This window comes from Chiroxiphia lanceolata, chromosome 5, assembly GCF_009829145.1.
Source record: "Chiroxiphia lanceolata isolate bChiLan1 chromosome 5, bChiLan1.pri, whole genome shotgun sequence".
Lineage (NCBI taxonomy): Eukaryota > Metazoa > Chordata > Aves > Passeriformes > Pipridae > Chiroxiphia > Chiroxiphia lanceolata.
This window is the reverse complement of record NC_045641.1, coordinates 36,126,675-36,146,714: the sequence shown is the minus strand read 5'-3', so window position 1 is coordinate 36,146,714 and position 20,040 is coordinate 36,126,675. Positions and strand designations below refer to the sequence as shown.

At 41.9% G+C, this 20,040-nt stretch overlaps 1 protein-coding gene and 1 long non-coding RNA gene across 7 annotated transcripts in view; one reads left to right on the top strand and one right to left on the bottom strand.

Moving 5' to 3' along the window:
• The window catches only part of CNOT2 (CCR4-NOT transcription complex subunit 2), an 81,092-nt gene extending 69,993 nt beyond the window's left edge, over positions 1-11,099 (bottom strand). For 2 of the 6 annotated variants that reach the window (XM_032687927.1, XM_032687932.1), the window contains exon 1: positions 10,999-11,096. The gene's annotated coding sequence lies outside the window, so the exon portion shown is untranslated. Of the gene's footprint in view, positions 1-5,206; positions 5,228-10,394; positions 10,414-10,998 lie in introns of those variants that run through there. The other 4 variants (XM_032687933.1, XM_032687931.1, XM_032687926.1 and 1 more) reach the window with 4 other exon arrangements.
• Positions 11,099-14,789, top strand: LOC116786867. The gene is made up of 3 exons (XR_004357099.1): positions 11,099-11,700; positions 13,548-13,626; positions 14,375-14,789. It is a non-coding gene; the product is annotated as an uncharacterized LOC116786867 (long non-coding RNA).
• The last annotated feature ends 5,251 nt before the right edge of the window (positions 14,790-20,040 follow it).

Below are 20,040 nucleotides of genomic sequence, written 5' to 3'. Positions count from 1 at the left end.
CTAAACCCCTGCCTTCAGATAAAACTGAAGTTCTCAGCATCATGTGCCTATATTAACACTGGGAAAGCCTTCACCGTTTGATGGAACATAGTTGCTCTTCTCTAGGTTTATATACTAACCCAACTAAAAGCTTCTCACAGAAAATGAAAGACATTTTAAACTTATAATAGCTAAGATTTTAAAGCCTATTTGATATTACAGAAGAATGATTATGGGCAAGAATATGATCATCTCACCAGTGTTGCATAGATTTCTATCACTATCACTGCATACATCAACCTCAAATTTAAATTAGTTTCTCATAACAGATGTGTAATTACAAGGTATCACTAAGTAAGTCTCATTCTTACTCAAGGGACATATTTCCATTAGTAATCTAGCCATTCGTAATTCTGATTTTTTGCTGATTTTATTTTGCAAGTTTGACAGTTTCCACAGAGGTCAGACTCCTGACAGGAGCAGGACCTGGTGAGGTTTCCAGTGAACAACAAGGCCTTGTGGAGAACCCAAACCAAACCCACTCTATCAGCAGCTGTCCATCTTATTCCAAGATAGCACCCTTACTGTGACACCACTGGAGTCTTACCTCTGAGAGAAAAATACAGAGGAGAGAGAAAGGAAAAAAAAAAAGAAAAAGAAGTATAACTTGAGCAGAACCGTGGTAGCTGCATTCAGAGAGAAAAAACACACCACCAAAGGGAACTTTCTTTTGTAAACCAAGGTAGAATTTGGTGTGTCTTCTGGGTTTGACACTACATAGCATGAGGGTAACTAATTAAGTAAGACCATTTTCAATTTTTTTTTCTTGTTTCAGTATTAGTTTAACCCTGACAACCGGATTATTTTACATGTTCTTCATGCATAACAATTTCAGAAGCTTACCTTCTAAGCAAAATCTATCATTCCCTTGGGGTCTTTATACACTTTTTGCTTTTCCAGTAAAAACAGTAGCAGATAAGTGTCACTACAATTATTACTGACTAAAGGTTTTCACAGAAAATAGGTTCATAACCAAAATACCATACCTCAGAAGGATCAAAACGTACTCACACAGTTTTACAGAGTGCCATGTCAAGGGCAACATTAGAGGGATGTGAGCTCATTCTGGCCCTGTGTTAGTCAATAAAAGACTATCCATTCATTCTATAAGCTGCACGTCAAAAAGGCAGATTTTGAATAACCCTTGCATAAAATTTCAAAGTTTTGCTTCATTAGACAGGAAAGGGCACATTATACCATCTTCCACAAAAATCTAAAATTTTTCATAAATAGCAAGTTATACAATGAGTGCAGGATAAACACTATCTTCACAAAGTTAAATTATATTAACAGGACAATTAAGTATTTAAAGTAAAAAGGGTGTACTGATTCTTCACACAAAAATAAATGGGAAATTCTTTTCACAAAACTCCCCTCTCCTAACAACCCCCCATGAACGTAGTGAAACCAACAGTTTCCTGACACAGCCCTGCTCAAACCAAGCCAGGAAGGCTCGGTGATAAAATGCCAACTGCCAGGGCCTCCTTCACATTAGCAATCTTCTCTTGCCAGCAGACAGACAGACAACAGATAGCTGTGGTGAGGAAACCGTGGGATACACTTGTAAAAAAGAAGACTGGGCACACAAAAAATGAAATACACAACCAATGTGTTATTCTTGCGTTTGGCTCCCTGGACTCCTACTCTAGAAAAAGAGGAAATAAATACCAAACAGAACAGAAGAACATATTTGCTTATAAAAACACTGCATTTCTTCTCTACAAGCACAGTACTAGGTGACAGGCTAAGCCCAAGCTGACACACCAGGCACAGAATAACACGGCCTGGCCTGCACAAGCTCTTCTCCTCTGGCCTTGCTCTCCTGCTCCTTGATTGCCTACCAAAGGTGCATGCCTGCTCTAGGGTGGCTAGGGTACAGTCTTGGCCTTTCTACACAAAGAACATGGCACTCAGGAGCCCTGCAGGGCCAGCAAATGAATTTCCTTCCTTCCTCCAGAGCTACAGTGCTCCAGCTGTGTCCCAGGGGTCTTTCTGGAGAGCCCAGAATTGAGGAAAATGTAAAATGCTTCTAGGCACAAGGCAAAGCTAAGAAACAACAATTTTGTGTTACATATCCTCCTCTCTTCCCTCACAGGTACAGTCAGCAGTTCACCAAGAACCGGAGGGATGGTCTCCACATCACCAGCATAAGGGGATGGTATCCCTTATGGGCCTCCAGGAAGGGTGGTGCATTGCTTTGTGACTTCCCCTCCCAATACACAAGCTGGGTCAAAAGGGTTTCTTAACACGCACAACCAAAGGAAGAAGGCACAGGATGACAGGCCTCACAACAACTGTTGTTGCCTACTCTCCCATAGAACAACCCAAATCCAAGCTAGAAACAAAGCCTCTCCATGTAGAAATGGCACATATCTAACTACCTGAATATGTATATATGCTGTTTGGTCTCAGGAAGGACAAAGGTAACCCATACTTCGCCAAGGGTAACCCTCACACTGTAGCGTGGGCTTCTGGTGTCATAAATAACAAGTTTTACAACTTTTTCAATCTTTCTAGATTACCTCTAGGGTCAACAAGAAAGTCTAAGGGCTGACAGTACTTCCCCTGTCCCAAAGTTATGGATACCTCACCTAGACACTGCTAGAAAATTAAATTATTTGAATTGTTCAGATGAAACAATCATTAGAAAGCATCTACAAAAATCTCATTTATTGTTAAAGCTGCAACCTAATGAAGGGACTGTTTGTTTAGTTTTACAAGTATCTATTTCTTCAGACCACAGATACCTTTGAAATCATTCTTCACTGAACTACCGGATTCCTCAGGGAAAGAAAAGGACCTTGGAAAGTGAAGGACTTGGGATGTCAGTAAACAACACTATAGAAAATTAACTTTTAGAATGACAGTAATAGAATAAACAACAGTTGTCTCTGTTCTGGTCTCAGAGTTTGAGATGAACTTTCAGTCCTCTACTCAGAAATTTCAGCTGTGCTCCTAACATAGAAATATAGCACCTACTTCAAGAAGTGGTGAAAAATGAGAACCCAGTTACTCCATAATAAAGCTATAATTCTCGATAAATTCAATTTCTGACCCTTAAATTATGTACACATGACAAGCTTGTTCTGTACAGGTATCATCCTAACAGCAAAACACGATGCATACTATCATTTAACATGTTATTTGTAGCCTGAATTCAAAAAGCATGAGAAAAGCCACATTAAAGAGATCAAAACATTGCTAAGACTACAGCAAGTGGTGTACAGAAACTAGCAGAACAGTATAATTTGATTATAAATGTCACCTAAAGTGCTGAAAAAATAGTGAGGTTTATTTTCTAGGAGATTTCAAGTTTGCCCTCAAAGCTGCATTAATATGATTAACATCTCGTTTTCATGTCTGCAGCATCCACGGACTTACAGAACTCTTACAGTTACAGTACAGAGCCAAATTAAGTGAGAGGTCTCTGAGAAAGCGCACATACCTGTGAGCACGAATCCCTGGGACTTCTTTAGAGAAACAAATGTCTGTTGAGCTATATAAAAACTGTTGTTTTGCTCAGATATGCAGAGGAGTAACATACCTAACCATGCAAACGAGATATTTGATACTCCTAAAAGGTAAGCAAAGCTACTCTTTGGCCACAGACATTGACAGGGAAAATATTTCGGATGTAAATACCCACAATCAAAAATTTCGTAGGATGCGTTCTGCTTCATACCAGTGGGGATGAAGCCTCTAGGTGCTAACAATACAAGATGTGTTACATAAGACTATGCACTTATTTTTAGAAGCACATTACAAAATTAAGTACCTCACTGGAATCTGTTGCAGAGCCTTGGACAGTTACATCGATATGTACAAAGAACAACTGCTCAGTTGGAGCAAAATATCAAATTTGATTCAGATTGGAGTTCTCTCCTGACAGTCCCAAAAAATACTGAACCATCTGAGACTATGAAAGTTAATTTACATTCATTAGATAAAGAAAAATCAAACCAAAACACAAACTACTAACTGTAAAGACATATTCTTTTCTACGAGCAGCAGAACTAATAAAAATTAGTTTCTTACAGATTGGTTCTTCTGTTCCTTAATACTTAAACCACGATAACCCTCAACTTCCTTCTTTTCCACGTCTCTTCATGACTTTCCCCCCATCCCAGGGAAAAGAGAGTTATGGTACACACATTCTGGAAGTCTGCATGTGCTTACAGGATGCCTGACCAGCTGCCATCCTACAGAACACATAGTGGATGAGGTCTCACTATTCCTTTTCCGAGAGTGCACACCAATTTGAACTTCCTTCCTCTACCTAGACACAATTTCATAAGGTCTGTAGGACCATAATTTGAATCTTAACTTCTCTTTCTGATTTAAGTTTCCATATATAAACACGTCTATATAAAGTATAAATTCAGTTAAATGCTTAACTTTTGAGTTAACTGAAAATCTGGGTTACCTGTGTATACTTGACCTACTTTAAATTATTTTATTTCTTGTAGTTTACAAACATAGAACAATCCATTAAGCACATTCTACTATCAACAGATTTTAGCACCACCGTTCATTCATTTGCGGCCTATGTTATTCCTCTCGAGGCTCTCTCCTAAGTACAGCAGGGCCTATGGACTACCTTTAGCCTACTGAGTTTTAAAATACACTTCTCAAAATTATTTTGTTTTAATAAATGGACTCTGCAGATGCAGGCATTCACTAGTACAGAAAGGCCCAGCAGCTGAACACTGGAATGCACAATTCAGGGGCAGTTAAAGATGCCTCCTCTCAGTGAGACACTCCTGGTTACCAACCAGACCTACACTTGGCCATCCCAGTTTTCAAGACCTGTCAAACTTTGCTATATAAACTAATTCAGACTAGTCTGAAATGAATCTACACTGAGGACCGCAAAAGAACTGCCAGATGCTTTAAAAAAGAAGTCATTTAAACTAGTTCTATATCTTTTGGAAACAATTAAAAGATTTGGATTACAGATAATATCAACAGTTTGCAAATTCCTAATTAAACTGCTATGATAATACTACTTGCCATCAAGCATATTCTGCCGGTAGTCACAATATGCACTGACCTGAGATAAGGAAAGTTCAGAAGAGCAGTGATTTCTTGAAAACTACACTTTATCCTTGCAAGAAATTTGGATATTCCCTGTTTCATCACAAATGTCTCACAGCATTTATGTTCTTACCTAACTGAACTTTCATGAAATTGGGAGGGAAAGAAAACATGTATTTACTGTCCAAAACGTATCATCCTGAAAATGCCAAAGTTTCCTAAAAAAAAAAAATAAAAATTAACTCCATATCACAGAAGCAAAGGAACCTGAATTTACTTCAGTTTGCACCATGAAATAAAAAGTAATACTGACTTATTCTCATGTGTACTGCTGATCTCCATCAATCTGATCTTGATCAACTTACTAGAAATGTGTATCCACATCCAGAAAATAATCCAAAAATTAAGATTTCAACATAAGGTACCCTTCTACTTTATGATGGTGCTTTTGGCATGTTGGAAAAGGTACACCACACAGTGAAGTATCAAGAGCAGTGCTGACACTGCAATAAAGTAATCAAACATCTCATAAAAAAGATTTTTTACGTCTAACAGTTTTACAGGTGGACACCATATTGCAAGGTACTTTAACATTCAGAATTGCTCATCATCTCATTAGTCTTTCAAAAGTTGACACTGCATACAGCTGATTTCTTTTTGAAAACCTTTCCAATTCCCACTTCCCATCACAACACATGGTAGAAACACTCAAGAAGAGAGAAGACCTTCTTCCATACATTTTTTTAACCTACTTAGTCTTTACATATAATACCTGCTTCACAGTTATTTTCCTGCTTCATACCTTTTTCAAAAAATAAATATTTATATGCAACAAGTACTTTCTCACAAATCTCATCCCTACTGAATGGTAAAAGGCTCCAAGCAAGTCCCCTTAGTAGAGCAACAGAAAGAAGGTTGGCAGACCTTTTTTCCATCATTATAATTCTCTGGCAACATTTCCTTTGCACGAATAGTTTTCGCAATTAAAACAAAAAATGCATTAAAAATACTTACAAGGAATAGTCATTCTACCACAAACAATGCAAGGTTTTAGTAGGCTGGAAGGGGAAAAGTACTGTTCTAGTGAAGCTCAAAGCAAAAACTCCCACAGTCATATAGACTGCATGACAAGTACACAGTCCACAGTTCTTTTTACACCAGGACAAGCATCGTCCTACAACCCTTTGACAGAAAAGATAATATATGATATTACATTATCATTGCCTCTGGTACAGAGACAGCCTTAAAAAAAACTTGTTTGCCAAGAAGCTGACTACAAATCTAAACACAAACATTTTATAATTCAAAATAGTTGGCCGTAATTAGTCCTACTGCTACTTTTTGGTGCCTGGAAACTCCTTGCTATTGTTTCCAAATGCAGACATATTTAGATTGTAATGAAAATGTTGTGGACATGCTATTCTGAAACATGTAAGGACAAACAACCCAATTGCTATTTTGGCCATTTCAGGGGTTTTAATATTATTTTCCCTAACTATATACCTTAACTGCTACTGGTACCTAGTTCCACAGAAGCCTTGAACCATACAAGTAAAACACAGGAAATCGTTATACTCTTGCTACAGACTAGAACTTGGCTATAAATTGGTTAAATGACTTAACCATCACTTCAGTATGTAACTCAGAATGACAGAAAGCATAATCCAACTCAACCCATTGGATTACTGCCTGCTCAGCACGAGTAATGCAAAGTTGGAGTTTCCATTTTATGTACCACAAACACAGCAGCATGTTATGCTAGTTTTCAGTTTAAATAAACTATACCTTTTGACAAATAACTTGACCTCAGCCAACTGTATTCAAACATCATTGATCCACCTCAAGTGCATAAAATAATACTTAAAAATAACCCCCCCAAGAATTATCCCAAATCAAAATGAAAACAGGAAGAAACAATTGTTTACTTACTACTAAATTTCTGGTCAACAACTCTTGCATTGCAATTCAACAAGAGAAGGATGTGTCTGAAAAAGGTCTTCGTTATAATCAAATTTTTAACCTACCAGTCTAATCTGAAAGGAATTCTCATAGGAAATGTAGAGAGTTGTGAAATTAAACATATTACCACTGCAAAGAACAACCAGAGGGCAGAGCAATCAAGTCAAGGGTAAAGAATGATGCACATATTTTCTCTAATGCTACTGATAACCAATGCTATCTCAAGACAAATTACAGGGTCTCAGTAACATCTTTGGGCAAGGACCACTTGCACCTTGATTTGGAGCGTATTACACCATTAGACCAGAAGCTGAGCTAGTACATACCAACACAATACAAATATTCTATTTTCATTAGAATATTACAAATGAAAGATAAAACATAAATTAAAAGCGATCTGAACATTGTATGGTTGAGGTTTTGGGGGGTTGCCTTTTTCTTTTTTTTTCATTTTTACGAATACGAATGCAAAGATTTTCAATCCTATGTAAAAATTTCTTGCTGATTAGCACAGACCATGTCTGGTATACACACACCTGCCCCAAAACCAAAATAATTCCATAAGGACAATTTAAAATATCCTACTGTATTTTCATTTGACACAATTCTTCCTACGCTGTTATAATGCTCAATAAAAGCAGAGTTAGCTGTCAACATACAGCATCCATCATGAAAACTCTCAAGCAAAAAGTTAACATATGAGTATCGGTGCTTTGAAGTCAATGAGACTACACACAAAATTTCAAGTGTTCAAATGCTTTTACAGGAACCTCAGTCAGGAGACCAACCAACACACACAAACATAGCACCTATGTGCTAAAGCACATCTGCAAAGGAAAACAAAAAAAAGGCCAATGATTCAGGAAACACAACTGAAACAGGCTGTATTGAATTGCTCATTTCAGTGCATCTGAGACATCAGGATAAATTTCAAGCAAAAATATTAGCTTGCATAGCAGAATGTTTACTTACAATTTTTTATTTATTTCTATCTCAAAAGCCCAGATGAAGCAAAGTTAACCTAACTGTAACTTCTAAGACTGTGACAGCAAATGCTGAAATCCAAATATACATTGTATTAATAATAATTTTTAAAATGAGAAAAACTGTATCACTTAAAGAACAATCATTTAAATCTATGGTAAAAAAATGTTAGTTTGACTAACTACTTCTGTAGAAACTGGCGTAGGGCTTTCATTTAAGCTAACATTTAGAAACACACACAACAAATACAGCAAGTATTCTGCCAAGACTTTAGGAATTTTTTTTTTTTTTCTTTGGGAACATATTTTTTTAAGGTGCCTTTTAAAAATCTGTATTCAGTCAAATTATAGCTTTAAGGGAAGACATAATTTTAAAAAGTTAACTACAAGGGTCTACTTCCTTTAGAACAAAATTCTGTACTTGGCGCACTTTCTACGCTACCTCATAGGAAAACAAGCCATTCAATGCTTCTCTTCAGTTTCCAGATCAAGACAGAGAGCCAGGTGCAAGAAACCTCTATTTTAATTCAACTATGGTGTATTTTTAAGTTCTATTCACTTCTTGAGTCAATAAAAAGAAGGAGGTGGAAAACATTTCTGAATAAACAAAGTTATGACACAAGGCTGCTTTAAAGCCGCAACGAGGTTACAACTTTGCAATTACTGTATGACAGACCTTGCACCAACATGAAAATTAGTGTAATTTTTAAGAATGCTACAGTAGAGGCTAAAAAAGCAATAATGTTCCTAATTTCAAAGTTAGTCTCTATCTAAACAGCAATGCATTCAGAAAAACAGCAAATATAGCAGAAATCCTTTCTGAGATCTATCACTGGGGGCACTTAGAATTTTTGTATGAAGCGAGTGAGGTAAAGACCACGATTTTCAGGTGAAAACAGCCATTTATGGGACTGGTTTTTAGCATCCAGCTTCAGGACAATGCCCTATTTTTTCCACTGAATAACAATTCTCTAAAATTAGATTTTCCTAAAGAGAATTCAACTTATTCTTTTTTATAAATTTCTAAGGTCTTTATTTTAGCCAAGGGCTTTTCCTTCATTTGTTGACAGATCTTACACATGAACAGGTTGCAATAACAATGACTGCTTTGACAGCAATATTAAGTTTCTAGAAGAGATGTGTAGACAAGGTTTATCTACTACTACACTCTTAGCTTTATCAACAGCTTCCTGAAAGTGAAACGGAAATACACTTGCAAGTCAAGCCAGTCAGCTCTTGATAGTGAGTATTCAAATCCCTTTCTAAAATCAGAAGCAGTCAACGCCTTGAAGTTTAGCATGCCAGCTGAATTCTCAACATAAACAACAGTGGAATTTGGGGGCAAAAAGAAAATCAAAAGGCCTAGGACACATCACGTTCCAGATCATAAAACTCAATCTTGCAAGTTGCGTTCTATTAAGGTGTCACTATGAGAGAACTCAAAGTACATCAACACACACACAACTATTCTCCCAGGTCCAAACAAATATGTCATCGCAACATAAACTTCAACAATTATTTTGCTCTTGCAGGTCTTCACAAGTCTTAACAGTCTGAAACATATCCAAGTTTCCAGGAACATAAAGGTCTTGACTGACTAATGTGACAGCAGGTTTGATCATCTTAAACTCCCTTCCCCCAGCTGAAGAGTTAAGACTAGCAGCCAGTCACCAGTACCAGATGTTGCTGCCGTGCAGGCATACAGGAATGTCTCCTGCACACGCTCTAAGTTACACACACATACATACACATATATACATGAAGGAGACACAGAAAGTCCTAATCTTCCCCTGAGGATAAAAGAGTGCAAAGTTGGAAACAACTTTTTGCCTGATAAAACAGACAGCAGAAATGAAAACGTGCTTCTGTTAGATGTGGATCAGCAGCAGAAGTCACTATACTTAACACAAGCGTGTTTTCATTTTCCCACATTACAGGGCCTCCAAAATAAAGTTACCTGCAACTTCACAAAAACAAGCCCACCCTAAAACCGAAAATACCCATTAGATAGTACCTTGTTTTCACCAGGAGCACACATACACTAACTGGATGGCCAGCACTGACTCTTGCACCTTTCCGCACCACTCTACTGTCCCCGTCTCATCCCTAACCTGTCACCCTGTGCCACCTCCTCCCCCGGCACGGGCCAGGTTCACGACAGAGCTTGTCACCGCCGCCCCGGCGGGCAGGGGAAGGCCGGCTCCTTCCTCTGGCGGCCGTGCTCGGTCCCTTTCAAGTTTGTTTTACAAACACGTCCGAGGGAAAACCAGAACCTGTTTACACACCGCCTTAACCGCCGCCAGGAAGAGAGTGGAACAGGCGCAGGCTAAAAAAAAATATTTTCCAGAAGAAAGACAGCCAGCAGCACCCCCGCCTCACCGCCGTTCTCTGCCCGGGGCCCGCGGCGCAGGCCGCACGGCCGCTCGGCGAGGCGCGGGGCCGGCGCGGCCCCGGCCGTGGGCGGCAGGTTCCGCTGCCCCGACGCCGGGCCCAGGGAAGGCAGGGGCGGGGGCCGGCTGGGCGCGCAGCCCCGCGGGGACCGGCTCGGAGGGACGGGGGAGGCCCGGGAGCGGCCGGCGGAGCGGCGGCGGGAAGGAGCCGTTCGGGCGGGCCGAGAGGGCCGCGGGGCGAGCTGCCAACGGCGGCCGCGGGGATGCGGGGCCTGGGCACCGCTGGGCCGCGGCCTCGCCCGACCCCGGAGCGGCGCCCGGCGGCCGCCACTGCCCGCGGCCGCGGAGGAGGGCGGGGGGTGGCGGGCCGGGCCGGGCCTGCGGCTGCGCCCCCGGCTCGGGCGCCGCGCGTCCCCCCCGCTCCCCCTCGGAGACAAAAGCAAACGGAAACCCGGCGGGGCGGCCCCGGGCCCGCCGAACCCCGCCGCGAGCCGCGCCGCCGCCCGGGCCTCCCGCATCGGGCCGCGGCCGGGACGGCGGCGGGGCCCCGGTCGGCGGCGGGGCCGGGGAGGGGCGGCCGGGGCCGGACTCACCGCATGAATTTTCTTGTCCCGCGGATCCAAGATGGCTGAGTATCCAGCACGGAGGATGCTGGGGGAGCAACCTTTACCCTCTGACCCGGCCGCCGCCGTGACCCCGCCGCCGCTCGGCCCGGCCGCCAGCGCCGAGGGGCGGGGGCAGCGCCGCCGCACTGCCCGGAACGGCCCGGCCCTCCGGAGAGGCTGAGGGGGACGGCGAGGAGAGGGAGGAGGAAGGAGGAAGGAGCAGCTCCCTCGGCTGCGCTCCCTCCGCCTCCCGCGGGAGACGCGGCCCTGCGCTGGGGGCCGGGCCCACAGGCCGTGGGTCCCGCCGCGCTCCGCGGCACCGCTGAGGCGCTGCCGGCCGGGGACGCGCCCGGCCCGGGTCCCGTTTCGTGCGGGGAGAGGGTGGCGCACAGGCCGGGGGTACCGGGCCGAAGCGGGGCGTAGGGTGAGCGGCGTCCGGGCGGAGCAGGGCTCCCCGGTCCTCTCCTCGCCCCTGCGCCCCCGCGGGTGCCGGGGGCCTGTGCAAACCTACCCCGGGGGAACGCGCTCTCCTGGGAAGCGCCCCAGCTTCCAGAGGGGGTGTGCCATCCCCCGTGACCCTGGCCTGTCCGCTGCCCGTGGGTTACAGAGCGCAGAAGGAAAGGCCTGGCTTTGCCGCAGGCTGTGTGTTATCCTGCGGGGGATCTAGGTCAGGAACGACATCCCGAAGGGGTAAATTGTGCGAAAATTCCTGTTTTCTCTGCAGTGTGATAGCAGCAGAGAAGAAGGCCTTACTATCCACTTCGTGTGTTAGTGAAGTGGAAGAGCATTACCAAGATGATGCAACTGGGCATTTGTTTTCAATTTATCGACCCTCAAAACATGAATGTTACAGCAATGGCTCAAGTACAGCAAGTACAAGTGATGCACAGAACACTCATAATGCAAATAATCCTCTTGAATTCAATGAGACTGTCAATGGTACAAAAGCTAAGCCTTGCACAAGTGTTTACAGGATCAAGGCCAACATTGTTGGTGAGCTGGCTGCTCTTTTCCATCAAGAAAAACAATGGCACTCTACCTTAATTTTATTGTGAAATCATCATAAAGTTTAAAAATTCGAACAAAAAGATGAGCATATGATACTTAGCCAGAAATAGCAGGTTTCTGTCAATAGTTTCACGTCTGCTTTCTTCTCAGGTTTGGTTTTGACCCTTCAAGCTGCTTTTAGAATTACTGAATTAAGAATTCAGTAGGTTGCACAACACTATTATAGAAACATTAGTATTACAGTAACACGTCTGTCAACATACACGTTTTGAAGATGAAAGAACAGTCTTTAACCAAAGACAGGAGGACAGTTTCTTAATGCCGCCACCTTTTCATGCAGCTCAATTGTGTGATGAGCATGGGTGCCATGTCATTGAAATGAATGTCTATACACATCATCCAGGAAAACACTGTTTTACTATTCTAATAAGTAAACCTTTCTTTTGTGACCCAAATATGTATATATTTGCTATAAACAAACCATTTTAAAGCACCAAAAGTGACATGCTGTTTTAAGTAGAGTGTGAACTTCTGGACTACTTTTGTTGTTCAATCTGAAAAATCAAACAGTTCTTCATACCACGTGACAAATATAAAAGCTGAAAACAATAATCAGTGTTATTTTAGACTGAAAACAATAAACAGTGTTATTCATCATCAGTGTTGCTAAATAACCATTTGGATAGTCACACTCTTTTATACTCATTTATAAACACTTTGCTTCATTATGTTTTATTTTACACTTTAATATTCTGAGTTTCTTTTTCAAAAGCTAATTCTTTTTCCAGTGTCCCAAAAAGAAGTCATTTAAGATGGTACTCAACAGTATGATGCAAGTGAACTAAGCACCTGACATTGTCGTTGCATCTACATGAACTGATCTTTCTGGCCATTACAAAATTACAGTTTACGCGCAAAACAATTAACATTTATAAGACTAGAAGCCTGTATAGTTCAACAGAGCTAGGTAATGGGAAAAAAGTACCATTTATTGTTTTAGACTGGTTAGCTTAATACAACTACCTAACTAGCACCCATAACGTGTGTAAATTGTGATTTAAATTCTGCTAATTAAAAAAATCTATCCTGCACTTCCTAAAGATGTGTTTAGTTGAGCAACCTCATTACTCGGGCTGTAGCGGCTGTGTATTCGACTTCCTCATTTGTTTTCTTAAAGAAAGTGAAAGCAGTTAGTGTTTTAATGCTTTAAAAAAAACCCCAAAGCCACTAAAGAGGGTGTGTTGTCAAGTATGTGTTCATACATTTGCTACTTTTAGTCTTGATTCAATACATTTTTCTACAATGGTGAGGCCTGTTTCCCATAGTCGCACCTGCTTAATTAAAGAGGTGCTCTGAGCCCATTTAATGCAGGGACTGGTAATCATGTGTGGACACTCCTAATCCATTTTGGGCCATATATAGTGCTGTTTTACCTCCTACAAGTCTTTGTCTACAAACAGATATGCATTTGTTATTTTTAATCTCATTTAATCAATGGTCCCTTTTTTTTCCTTTGACTTACTTCACAGGCTGATACACATCCATCTTGAACCAGTGTAAGAAGGTCTGTCAGAGTGAATCTGTAAGCTTTTGTCTATGGCAGCACAGGTGAATGAACTATAAAACATGACTACAGAAAACCTGTCCTGCATGTGATTGTGTGTGCAGACCCCTGCAGTCAACAGTTCAAGTGGTGCTGTTAAAGTCACTTGACACAACCTTTGACCTAATGTTCTTGAGAGCTGGGGCCTTAACATGCATGTTCTGAAGTCATGATACACGTCTAGGAGCCATTTGGACTTCAGCTGACTATTGCTTCTGCTAATGCCCACAGAGGGCTAAATTTTCCAAAGGGTGGAAAATTTGGGAAGAGGTCATCAAGAGAGTCAGGTGTGCTTAGAATACCCAAATGCTTTATGGATCTCAGCGTTCACTGGAAATTCTCTGCAGTTTTTCTGGACCTTTGCTCCGGAGAGTCTGTGGGTGCTCGATGACTCCAGGTGTCTCCAAAAGATGTGGACAATGCAGCCACAGAAGGGGGAGGAAGGCGAATTGCCCAGAGTATGTGCAGGGCAGAGTTAGGCAGTTCCACTTCACTAAAACATGAAATTAAATTAATCATAGTAAGATCACAATTCTCAATTATGAGTAGAGGCAAAACATGATAAATAACCTTGTAAGCCATTTTTAAACAGAACAAAAAATTCATTGGAACGCAACAAGAGTCCTTCCTTCTCCCACCTACATATTTTCCCAGTATTCTTCAGGAAAAACAAATGCAGTCAAAGCAATCACCTAGAGCAAGGGTTGGCAGCTTTTCAGCAGTAGTGAAACAGGCTGTATTTTCCTTTCTCAGATTAGAGTTTAAATCCCTTGGAAGAAATAGCTTGAACCAGAAGATACTGCCCATTAATTGCAAGATGCACTTGATTATTAGATAAAACAGTAAAATACCTCTTCTGCAAGAGGCAGAAGTTTCTGATTTCTGCTGAACTCACAGCTGTGTGACGCTCATGAATATGGAGATGCAGCTTCTCCCTGATATCCTTGTTGCTGCATGATGTTCAGTAGTCTCTCAGTTGCTCTCTTTGGAAAGTTGTAGGGTTACAGCACTCCTGGGCATTCATCTTTGCTCTAGAAGAACATAGTGGATTTTTTTTTTCATTAGTATAGCCTTTTTGATTTTTTAAATATTTCTGAAACACAAGGATAAAGGTGTGTCAAAGTGTACACCAAACCTAATATTAAAGATCTCACCACAAAGAGGTGTTAAAGCATTTTTTTTAAAGAATAAAAACACTAAGACCTCACATTTTCTTACTGTATTTTCTCATAGTTCTTAATTACTACACCTCTTAAATTGAGCATAAAATGTTTAGATTTATATGGATTTGGTTAGTTAGTTTGACTTTTGCAAGTTAGTTTCCAACTGGTAGTGTATTTAGGAAAGGTAAGGAAAGGATCAGCTGTTTCCATGGCACTGTCCTTATCTATCCTTTCACTCCTACAGGGGATTTCCAGGGATGGCTGCTGGCAAGGGAAGCCCTAGAAGTGCAGCTCAATTACTGTTTTAGTGTTAAAATGCATCACAAGGTATCCACACAGATGGCTTCTCATCTGCTGGATTTGTAGTTTCCAGGAGGGAATATTGGGAGCAGAAGTATCTTTATCTCAGCCTTTCATATTTTTACTATCAGGAAACCCTTTCTCAGCCTTCTGCTCTAGTGCCTTCAGTGTCTGATTTAGTGCTAATTATATCAGAGTATTGGGGGGAAAAAATACCAAGTTTAAAAAGAAGTCTGCCAATTCTGGAAAATAATATGACCCTGAAGAGGAGATAAAATGTAACATTTTCCAAAAATAAGATGCTTCACATTGCTGAATAGGAACTAAGAGGTCTGCCAGAGTGCTAGTAAATGAGAGGATAAATCAAGAGTTAGAGATAGCAGCAGTTCCAAGTATTTCTTCAGACAAAGAGAAGAATAATGCTGCAGATGGAAATACATTTTCCGGAGGAGGGAAGTATTAGAGAGGCACAAGTCAGTGCCAGAATAGGTGCTGACTGACATTCCCAAGCAACATTATCCCCAGAGAGATGGAATTTATGGCAGTGGGGAAAGAGAAACCCTTCCTCCCTTAGTTCTTGAGACTTTAGTCAGTGTCATGCTTTCTGTTAGTGTTGGAGAGCTGCCTGGTCTGAAGTGCTATTTCGCATTTGAAACTATTGAATCATGGAATCCTAGAATTGTTTAGGATGGAAAATACCTTTAAGATCATAAAGTTAACCCAACACTGCCATGTTCACAGCTAAACCATGTCCCCATGTGCCACAGTCACACATTCTTTGAATGCTTCCGTGGATGATAATGCCATCACTTCCCTGGGTAGTCTGTTGCAAAGCCTGACCACTCTTTCAGTGAAAAAAATTTTCCTAATATCCAGACTAAACCTCCTCTGGTGCAACTTGAGGTCGTCTCTCGTCCTATCACTTGTTACCTGGGAGAAGAGACCAATCCCCTCCTGGCTACAGCCTCCTTTCATGTAGCTATAGAGAGTGGTAAGGTCTCCCCTAAGCCTCTTTTTTTCCAGGCTAAACAACCCCAGCTCCCTCAGCTGCTCCTCATCAAAATTATGCTCTAGACCCTTCACCAGCTTTGTTGCCCTTCTCTGGACACACTTCAGCATCTGAATGTCTTTCTTATAGTGAGAGGCCCAAAACTGAACACAGGATCGGAGGTGCAGCCTCACCAGTGCCGAGTACAGGGGGACGATCACTGCCCTGATCCTGCTGGCCACACACTTTCTGATACAGGCCAGGATGCTATTGGTGTCCTTGGCCACCTGGGCACACTGCTGGCTCATGTTGAGACTGTCAACCAGGACCTTTTTTTGCCAGGCAGCTTTCCAGCCACTCTGCCCCCAGCCTGGAGCTCTGCATGGGGTTGTTATGACCAAATACAGGACCTGGCACTTGGCTTTGTTGAATCCCATACCACTGGTCTCAGCCCATCGATCCAGCCTGTCCAGATCCTTCTGCAGAGCCTTCCTGCCCTCCAGCAGAGCAACACTCCCGCCCAACATAGTGTCATCTGTGAATTTACTAAGGGTGCACTCAATTTCCTTATGCTGACCATCAATAAAGACATTAAACAAAACTGGCCCAAATACTGAGTCCTGGGGAACATCACTTGTGATCATGTCAAAAAGACAGTCAATGTTTTATTCCAGGTGTTGGGGTGTCCTTGGCATGACTTTTCCACGTGACTAACTGATGTAGTTACAATGAATATGAGCTACCTTCTCTCTATTAAGCTGCAGTCTCTGTTGATAGAAACATAAACTTAAGTGGTTAAAATGGTCATAATTAAAAGTTAGCCTGGGAATAAAGAGTTATTACAACAGCTTTGTAAAAAATGATCAGAAAACATATAACCAGGACCCTGAGGAAAACAAGTACAGTAAAGGATGATTCCTTTCCTTTATGACAGGTCTCAGGTGAGGAAGGGAACAGCCTAGGGGGCTGGAGAGTGCTGAATTCTAGTTCTTGCTTTTTGACAGTTTTTCAAGATTGACAGCCAGGCCTGTCTCCGAAAATGTGCTCTCCCCTGAATAAGTGTTAATGAGCCCAACAAAGGAACCCTGGCTACATCAGATGGTGACAGTCTGCTATCCCACCAGAAGCCAGAGGACTCCAGTGTCACTGTCCCACTGGGCAGCATGCTGGCAGCATAGCCTCAGCCCCGTTCAAGCAAGTTGCCAACATGAAGCTACAGAAGACCCACAAGAGCACTGCTGCCTGGGCAGCCCAAGTCAGCCAACTCATTCCCTTATTAGAATATTGGTAGTGCCTGGAAAAGGTTTCCTGAGCTTGCCAGTGGTGCTCTTAGCTATCCATGTCTCATGCTGGCCCCGAAGCCTGGAGATAGTTTCACATGTGGACAGACCCCTGGAGTACTTGTTATCTGTGGAAGTGTTTGTCTGGGCTTTGTGCTTGCTTGAGAGGAGAGTCAGCTGTTAAGCTGAAAACTTTGCTGGGATCCTGATCATCACATTGGAAGACTCTGAACATTGACATAGAGTCTGGTGTATCTGACTGTTCATCTAGTGAAGGCTGAAACCCAGATTTGTAAGCCCAGAGCTGTTGCTTACCTCCTTAGCCAATTCAAGCAGCAACATTGCTAGGCCAATGAAAGGAGAAACCTCCTGCATCAAAGCTGATCTGTCTGCAGCCAGTACACTGAACTGAATTGCTTTCTATTGTGACTTGCATAAAGCCAACCCCCAGAATTTCTGGGAAACTCCATAACCATTACCATCACAGGACTGCGACTGAGGCTTTCCAGCTGAGCAACAGCACCGCTGTATCACAGATTATAGTGCTCTGTAGTGGAGCAACAGAAGCAACCTTTGAGCCCTTATTCAGCTTCATTACACAGCCCAGCAAGAGATGTAAGTATGTGCACATGCCAGCTCAGGACCCTCCAGACATGTCCTTGGTCTTAGATTTGCCACAGCTGATAGGATGCTGATTTGTTACAAAACTTCCCTAAACACCTTGAATACTACCTTGCTTCCCTACTCCTGTCCCATTCAGGACCATAAATTCAGACTTCTGTTTACCATGAAGCCAAGCTATTTGTGAAATCTCATGATGCAGAAATTCAGCTGTAAATATTGCATGCTCAAATATTTGAACCTCTCACACCTCTTCCCACTCCAATACTGCTCATCATTTTCAGGACTCTTAATGGAAGAACTGCTCACATCTGAGAGCAATGGAGCTATTCTGCATGCAGAGATCAACTGACCAAAGCAGTTTACTGCTTCCTCAGTCAAACGTGTCTCAGTAGAAATAAGCAGGATTTTAAATTCAGTGGCCTGCCATGCTCCCATGAGCTCCAGCAGAGCCCAAAGTTCCTATTGCAGCCTTGCTCCTTGTCTAGCTCTCCTTCTTGCTTGAGTTGGCACTGAAGAAAGTGGCAGCATCTACAGAGAAGAAAAGTAAGAAATTTTTTTCTCTTTCTTCCTCTCTCTCCACTCCTCTCTCTCTCTCTTTCTCTCAATTTATCTCTTTCTCTCATCTTGCTCTCTTTTTGAGAACACACACGCAGTGATATAAATATGCTTGCAACAAGCAGCAAGTTCTTCTAGTACAAGAGACTATTCCTGCTGTGGCTTCTGTGCAAACAAGCTGCTGTGCTTGTTGGGGAGCCCTACAGATTTTAGTACAGGCCTGAAACACGGAGATCATATAGTGCAAAACTTACAAATATGATTTCTGTATCCAGGATGTTTCCTATTTCATTATGTGTTGTGATAGCTAGAAACGAAAGCATTAAAACCCCAGTTCTGCAGCACTTTTTCAGGCATAAGCTGTGGGAGGTGGTACATGCCTGAGCAGAGGGACAGAACCACAAAGACAGCCCTCCACATTTTAAATTCTTCTTTTCCTAGGTATGATCCCAGCCAGCTTATGTTCACAGCAAGCCTGTGGGGTATACACACTTTCCCTTATAATTAAGCAACAGTGTAACACTGATTCCAACTGGTAACTGAAAGAATACAGTATCACATACTGGAAGGAGTCCTGTGTCTCATACACACAATCGTATTTTACTTTTAATATTTTTCCTTTAATGTTAAGTCAGATGAATTTGAAAGCTAGGGACACGATTCATCTCACCACCTTTAGCTCTCTGAGAAGGAGGTGCCTGATCTAAGCTATTCATCCAATCTTCCTGCAAGTCAGCGGAGAGAGAAGGGAATTTTTACTCCTTCTACTCCCTTCCGAGTGTGGGGGTGTCTGCTGAGGGCTAGCGTAGGTGGGATGTGTGGCGCTCAGATGGCTCGCTCTAGCTGGGACAAATTGTACAATCTATTACTCAAATGGGTAGACTAAATATTACTAGCTGCGTATTCAGGAGTTGTTTCCTAAAAAATAAGGTTGTGCGCAAATATAAGGATTTACTGCTCAGGGCCTGTGTTTGGAAAGTATACAGAAAGGTCTCTCTTTTATGCACCAGACAGTAAATCTAGTCGTGAAATATTATGTTGGCATAAGAGAATTGGAAGTGTTCGCTTGATTGCAAGATTTAATTTAGTAGGAAGATCCTAGATATAAAATAATGTAACCTTAATGTATAGTCCTAAGAACAATTTCAAAAGAACCCTGCCTTTCTCAGGGCTGGAAAAATCTACTGCAGGAAAACAATTTTTTTAACATGAAATTGTTATTAACTTCTTAAAATGTAAGTAGCAATTCTAACATCCTCTGTTTTCATATTGATTAAGTTATATCTGGTGGGTTTTTTTAGTATGAAGGCATATTTATTTTAAATTACAAGCTCCAGAGATCAAGGTTCTAGTGTTATAAATACATAGCTGGAGACAATTCTTTCCTGAGTGCTTACTGTCAAAATAGACAAGACAAATGGAAGAGATGATGGAAAAGAACTTGAGTGACTTGTTAAAAATCCTGTTACAGTCTCCTCTCCCAAGCTCCAGTGAGGGAGTAAAGCTGCT